This window comes from Macrobrachium rosenbergii, chromosome 59 (assembly GCF_040412425.1).
Source record: "Macrobrachium rosenbergii isolate ZJJX-2024 chromosome 59, ASM4041242v1, whole genome shotgun sequence".
Classification (NCBI taxonomy): Eukaryota; Metazoa; Arthropoda; class Malacostraca; order Decapoda; family Palaemonidae; genus Macrobrachium; species Macrobrachium rosenbergii.
Window position 1 is genome coordinate 23,647,114 of NC_089799.1, and position 8,336 is coordinate 23,655,449.

General features: G+C 33.3%; 1 long non-coding RNA gene across 1 annotated transcript; it reads right to left on the reverse strand.

The window, feature by feature from the left end:
- Positions 1–1,296: 1,296 nt before the first annotated feature.
- LOC136837355 (uncharacterized) lies at positions 1,297–5,957 on the reverse strand. The gene is made up of 4 exons (XR_010852665.1): positions 5,748–5,957; positions 5,135–5,215; positions 4,845–4,998; positions 1,297–1,898 (listed from the first exon to the last, which is right to left on the reverse strand). It is a non-coding gene; the product is annotated as an uncharacterized lncRNA (long non-coding RNA).
- Between the last annotated feature and the right edge of the window lie 2,379 nt (positions 5,958–8,336).

The following is an 8,336-nucleotide window of genomic DNA, read 5'->3' on the forward strand; positions in this document are numbered from 1 at the left end:
TTTGTCCCTCACCCCACTGACTAACCTATTACCTCACTAATCCGTTTCACCAAGACTATTGCAAGTTGAGGGATGATTTTTGTTTATGGTGCTACGGTATATGCATTTGTATTCCTAGTCCAGACTAATAGAATTATGATTTGAACGTGGTAACTTTCGCTGGAATCAGTTGAACTATTACGCCTTCGTGTAAAAATTCACCATTGTCCGCCTTACAACTTCACCCTGGTATCTTACTTCGGTTACAAAGCAAAGTGACTTACAGTAACAACCGATTGTTTTATGTTTTGAACAAGTCACCGGCATTGGAATGTGTCAAGTTCAACACTAATATGGACGTTTTAGCGTTAGCTCATTTGCTGTTAAAAAACAACGAACGTCCACATTCGTAGCTATACAGGTAAAACTCATTCAGCATTGCATGTTTTAGCCGCAAACTCGTGCAGCCGATGAAACCGCCTAACTGCAATTAAACCGTTCGCCACTTGGGTCTACCACATACCTAGGAACACACTGGCTTCCTTTTTTTTTCTTCCTAACTTTCTCTTATCTCAAACATTAAACTAGTCAAGGTACCTGAATCTAAGTGCCTAACTCAATTAAATTACGGCCATAGCCTAATCGTGAATAGTAGCTAGCTCGCATAAAACACCTTCACTATGAATGGTGGACCAATCATACAGTGACACTAAATATGCTAGGATTAATGTTAAGCTACAGTAGTGGTTTTAGTTTACCACAACGTAGGTAAACCGAAAATTTTAGACTGCCATAATTGTTACCTTTTTGAGGTGGTTTGCAGACCACAGAATACCCCGAATACTCAGTTCACAGACTATTCTGATTTCCTTCCATCTCAGTCTTTTATGTCAAAATAAATTCCTTAGATCTTTCATGTCGGAAGATCAATGAGGATCTATTACCTTCCAGGATTTTAGATTCACCTATTGGTTTTCCTTCCATCTCAGTCTTATATGTCAAAGTACTCCTCTGATCTTTCATGTCAAGATCGATGAGGATCTATTACCATCCAGGATTTTAGATTTTAGAGTTTTTTTAATTGCTTTTTTTTCATCCTTATATCATCCTCTGTTCTCACTTTAAACTAGGCTGAATACAGGCAGTGACTGCCAGTCCTGATGCCGCTCTTTACCATAAAATTTAACAGATGGCATCAGCAGTCTTACTTCAATCAGCCCTCTTACTTCAATCAGGATACTAATTGAAAATGTGTGTATCTAGTGAACAAGTATTACGACTATGACAGGCGTCTAGGAAATTCACAAAAACTTACTGCCAAAGTACCTTTATTTTCATTTTAGAACATTTTCTTCACACAATACCGTCCACAATTTTTTCATAATCACTAACGCTATTAATATAATGGAGACATGCATAAAATTACTTCCCCCCAAAACTAATTTGAATTATACGGTGCCACATCGCATTTATTACCTGTTAAACTGCTTCAGTGATTCATGGTCAGATTAGTTTTTATTCTGCATCTGGTAACGAAAGTTTTTGTGCTCTTTAGTACATAAGGGCAATTTTTTGGGCCTAAGATTTGCCATAATTAAACTTAAAATTTACATAATTCGTACTGAAAACTAATGAAGTTAAGAACGTTCACATGTTTACATTAAAATTTGTCATAATTAAACTTAAAATCTTACATAATTCGTACTGAAAACTAATGAAGTTAAGAACGTTCACATGTTTACATATATCAAGTCTGAAAAACATATGCGAACCGTCAAGTAAATAAGACTTAATTAGCAATCAGTGATGCCATTTTAAACCACATTCTAAGAACGGCAAAACGCACAAAAACGCGAGTTCTTGACTCGCGCAAGTATCCAGTTTACGTTGCCTTATACGACCGTTTCAGTAAGCCTATCCTGTAAATGAAAGGAAATGCTGGAGAAAATGTTTTAAAAGCATTACAATGAAAAAAATTGCAATTAGCGTTAAATGTTGAGCCGAAGCTGCACTTTACATACCCAAATTTAAAATTTTACTTCATAAATTTCTAAACCCTATGATTAGAGCTTCCAGAAAATTGCCAAAGAAGTGTTAAGGCTACAAACAATTGGCCAAGTAAATCACCAGTAAAACCATGGTATGGTTCAGACACAATGAGCCTGGATTAATAAGGGTTTGCATATTGTATGAATTGCATATTGTATGAATTGCATATTGTATGAATTGCATATTGTATGAATTGCATATTGTATGAATTGCATATTGTATGAATTGCATATTGTATGAATTGCATATTGTATGAATCTTTAATCAATCTTTAATCAAATTAAATAATCTTTAAACAAATTAAGTTGAAATTTTTACGTTACTTTAGGTTACAGAAAAATTTAAACTAATAAACTATGTTTAAATTTCAAAAAATCTAACACTGACTTTCAAAACAATGCAACATCAAAACAATGCAACATCAAATATTTCAATAATTAAAGCTATTTTACGCTACTTTAGGTTACAAGAAAATTTAGAATAAAATTTAGAATTAAGTTATATTAAACAAAAAATAAATTATACTTTCAAAGCAATGCAATATCAAATATTTTTAAACAATATTTAAGCGAAATTAAAAGTTAAACTATTGAAGAATGGACGATATGGATGACATGAAGATTGTATGAATCTTTAAGCAATCTTTAATCAAATTAAATAATCTTTAAACAAATTAAGTTGAAATTTTTACGTTACTTTAGGTTACAGAAAAATTTAAACTAATAAACTATTTTAAATTTCAAAAAATCTAACACTGACTTTCAAAACAACGCAACATCAGATATTTCAATAATTGAAGCTATTTTACGCTACTTTAGGTTACAAGAAAATTTAGAATAAAATTTAGAATTAAAGTTATTAAACAAATAAATTATACTTTCAAAGCAATGCAATATCAAATATTTTTAAACAATATTTAAGCGAAATTAAAAGTTAAACTGTTGAAGAATGGACGATATGGATGACGTGAAACAATGGACGTATGAATTTTTAAAGCAATGCAATATCAAATATTTTTAAACAATATTTAAGCGAAATTAAAAGTTAAACTATTGAAGAATGGACGATATGGATGACGTGTAGAATAAAATTTAGAATTAAAGTTAAATTAAACAAATTATACTTTCAAAGCAATGCAATATCAAATATTTTTAAACAATATTTAAGCGAAATTAAAAGTTAAACTATTGAAGAATGGACGATATGGATGACGTGAAACAAATTATACTTTCAAAGCAATGCAATATCAAATATTTTTAAACAATATTTAAGCGAAATTAAAAGTTAAACTATTGAAGAATGGACGATATGGATGACGTGAAGAATGGACGATATGGATGACGTGAAGAATGGACGATATGGATGACGTGAAGAATGGACGATATGGATGACGTGAAGAATGGACGATATGGATGACGTGAAGAATGGACGATATGGATGACGTGAAGAATGGACGATATGGATGACGTGAAGAATGGACGATATGGATGACGTGAAGAATGGACGATATGGATGACGTGAAGAATGGACGATATGGATGACGTGAAGAATGGACGATATGGATGACGTGAAGAATGGACGATATGGATGACGTGAAGAATGGACGATATGGATGACGTGAAGAATGGACGATATGGATGACGTGAAGAATGGACGATATGGATGACGTGAAGAATGGACGATATGGATGACGTGAAGAATGGACGATATGGATGACGTGAAGAATGGACGATATGGATGACGTGAAGAATGGACGATATGGATGACGTAAAGAATGGACGATATGGATGACGTAAAGAATGGACGATATGGATGACGTAAAGAATGGACGATATGGATGACGTAAAGAATGGACGATATGGATGACGAGAAGAATGGACGATATGGATGACGAGAAGAATGGACGATATGGATGACGAGAAGAATGGACGATATGGATGACGAGAAGAATGGACGATATGGATGACGAGAAGAATGGACGATATGGATGACATGAAGAATGGACGATATGGATGACATGAAGAATGGACGATATGGATGACATGAAGAATGGACGATATGGATGACATGAAGAATGGACGATATGGATGACATGAAGAATGGACGATATGGATGACGTGAAGAATGGACGATATGGATGACATGAAGAATAGATGATATGGATGACATGAAGAATGGAAGATATGGATGACATGAAGAATGGATGATATTCAAGTTATTTTTACGTTACTTTAGGTTACAATTAAATTCTTTAAAAAATCAACATTAACAAATTACACTTTCAAAGCAATGCAATATCAAAATTAATATTTCAACGAAATAATTTTGAAAGTTAACGTCCTTGTACATGTTCAAATTTAAAGTTTCAACTAAAACCGAACTCTTGAAATTAAAACTGATAAAAGAAAACTGAATAAAGTTTTTATTCAAGTTAAAACCGTTGAACTTTAAAATCAAGACCCAAAGTTTTTATTCAAGTTAAAACTGTTGAACTTTAAAATCAAGACCCAATTTTGCTTAAGGAAAAATATTTTAAAACATTAAAATGCACTTAAAATGCAGTTAAAATGCCGTTAAGCTTGAAAATGAAATGTACGTTAACTTCCAAAAATCCAAAAATGTCTAATGAACTGATCACCTGAAAAGCAAATTGGATTAAAAAGAAACTCCCACGCACTGTCATGTCCATAGGTCATAAGACCTACGGGACAGGACGTGGGAGGAAACTCCACCCCTACAGGGGCACCGCCCCTGCAGGGGTGGAGGTGAAGAGGAAAGAGATAGTAAATTTGGTTTAGAAGTAACCTATGTCTCACCTCAGTTTTAATAAGCCGAAGCTGAAGAGTAAAGCATTCCTTATCACACTTCGTATATTGAGATTAACCTAGGCTCAGGATTTGACTTAATGTCCCTTTTCTCACATGGTACCTTGATAGTTTAGCCTGGCCTCTGTTTTGGATTCGCTAGCACCTGGAAGTAATTACAATTAAAATGGCATCGTGACAAAGTATAACTGATATTACATATACGGTATAGATTATGTAACCCAAAGTTTCAAGGTTTCTACTAATGTTACCAAGTGTTAAATTTCAAAGACAGTACTAACCTCCGTGGAAAGTTAAGCCCCCGGTTGTAAATTTGAATAAAATCCGATGTCGCACCACTGAAGATTCCTTGAAGAATCTACCTAACCCAAAAAGAGAAAATATTAAATACAGAAATGCATGACAAACCATTTGAGAATTCAGCACGCCTAATAACCATAGCTACATGACAACTGAAGTTCCACAAAGTAGTTAAGTTTCGTAGGATATTTATCAATTACAGTTTCAAAGGCACGTAATCACTAATCAACAAATAAGGCTGCGATAAGCTGAGTAGGGAAATTGTCAGGTCAACCAAATCTAGTTAAATAATCGCCACAAGAAAAAGCGTGTCACCGAAAAACTAAAGTATGTCTGATTCTAATCAGTTTCACAAACATCTCAAATTTAATCCTAATTTAGCCCAAAAGTGGAACGATTATAAATCAATCATTGACAACTCAAGTTCAATCCTAACTAACCCAAAATGTTATACTAATATGATTAATCACAAGTAACTTCAAATTTAATTCTAACTTTGGCCCATCAAGTTGTTTAACGAATATAAGCAAACCTGAAATATTGACAACCCTAAAAATTCTAAACCCAAAACATCACAAAAAAAGATAGTAAAACTTGTCTGCTGATGAAGAGCGTGCATTGCTACTGCTCCACGTAGGTCTCTCTGGTCATCACCCACACCACGTAAAATAGGGCGCTTTCATCATCTTCGAACAGCAATCAACGATTTTCCTATGACACAAACAAGAAGTCTTCCATAAAACGGCCAGCCCCACGATCTATGAGCACTGAAAGAAACCAGTAGCTTCGCTGATACCGAAGCGACGACTGAAATGGGGAAAGGTTTGTTTTCACTCAAGTGACGTCACTTTGAAGACAAGGATCATTTAGAAGAGAGAAATATGAGGACTGTATATCATTGTTTTTATTTTCATTGCTTGTTCGAGCGGTTCCCGGTTCTTTGATAAAATATAAATAATAAAAAAACACATTTAATTACTGAAAAACGAATGAAGAAATTCCAGGAGAACGGGCATTTATAAGTACGTAAAAATTTCTTATTAAAGCTTTTCATAAACCTAAGTATACAGAAAGAATGGAAAACCTCTTACGTCATTCTTTATCTTCTTTATATTTTTTTTTTTTGTTCGCAGATTCATTCGACATGATCGTCCGTCAACAGAGAATTAACGATTCCTATTTTATAATAGCGTGGATTTCACAATTAATGTGGAGCACCCCCTTTGTGCTCCACATTAATTGTAAAATCCACGCTATCATAAAATAGGAATCGTTAATTTTTTTTCTTGAAAAAGGTACAGTATTTTGTCCTGATATCAAATGGGAGTAAATGTAGTTTCGTGGCTGCAAAATTGAAGGCCTGTCTTGGCTCAGGTAACCTTAAATCATCTGTAGCTGGTTTTGTGTTGACTCCATTAACGTAATTGAAATAGGAAGAGCTTTATTATCCTAAATACTTGATCAAGTTGTCTATCCAAGAGCGTCTAAACTCCATTACTGACGAGAACGAACTGTGCCTCAAGGTATCACTTTTCACAACCGTTTAAAAGGCACAAAATGTATTTGATATTTTACTCCAATATCGTTGACTGTTTTAAAAAGTTTTTAAGAATAAGGGAGTACATAATACTGACGTATATGGCAAAAATTAATTATGAAGAGTTCTGTAACGGGGAAAATGGGATTTTCTTGAAAAATTTAACATCAATGCACCCTCATTAGGATATCATAATTACAGTTACGTTGCCTATTATGCATGGGAAAAGACCTATGCTGCAGATTCTCAAAACGTCATGAGAACACGAAGGAGTTAAAACAAAAATATATATATACGGCAGTTCAAGTGGCTTTCCTTTCCCTTCATGGGACACATTGAAACTACATTAACTTCATTATACATTGCTTATTCATTGATAAAAAGATTATAACTAAACGGGGTAGTCTACATGTTAACATATAGGCTAAATATTATTTAGTGATATTTTTTCTTTCTTCCCTAGAAGGAGACTTCTCTACCGCAAACCATTTCCGGCGCTGTGTGACAAAATCAACGGACTGGCCATAGGTTTGCATCCCGTACCCTACATGAATTATATATATATATATATATATATATATATATATATATATATATATATATATATATATATATATATATATATATATATATATATATATATATATATATATATATATATATATATATATATATATATATATATATATATGTGTGTGTGTGTATGTATATGTATGTATGTATGTATATGTATATATATATATATATATATATATATATATATATATATATATATATATATATATATATATATATATATATATATGAAATGAACAGGTGGACATGTTTCACAGAAATAACCTTCTAACTCACATCAGGGACAACCCCAGTGAGAGTCTAGGCCATTTTACAATTTTTTATACTTCGATGCACAGCAAGAACCACATTTTGTATCTCGACCCATTATATCCACGTGTAATAAATCAAAGGCAAACTCTATCCACTAGGTTCATTTTATTTAGCATCGACAATTAATATGTATATTTCGTAAATTTCGTACGTTTAGGGATTGTATGTATGTATTTTTATGACTGTGAAAATATTATTTTAAGAAAAATAAATTTAAAGGTAATTCTGACACAAAGGTAAGTAAATATATTTTTTTTAAGATGCCATTTAATAAGATGGATGTTCTAGTTTGTTCATAAACACCTGATTCCAGGGTGTCCGGAAATAAAGTCACGGGAAAAAAAATCACAGGAAAAAGTCACAATTTGAGCTAGGAAAAAAAGTCACAGGAAAAGTGTCACATTAACTTATGGTGGCCGGTAATAAAGTCACAGGGAAAAATTCGCACTATATCTTGGGGTTTATTATCTTTATGATATTTACAGTCCTTTATTTTTTTACGGTAATCGCCAACGGGCTTGTCATAAACACGCCGCAAAGTTGGATATGTACCGAGTTTTAAAAAAAAATCCTCAACAGGTTTGTACTAAACACGCAGCAAAGGTGGATACATACCGGGTTAAAACCCTTGGGGGTCACTATGTAGGAAAGATTGTGACTTTATTTCCTGTGACTTTTTACTGTTACTTTTCTACCTGTGACTTTGTTTTACCTGGTTTCGATTCCAGTTGGGAACAGAGGAAGACAATGCTACACGC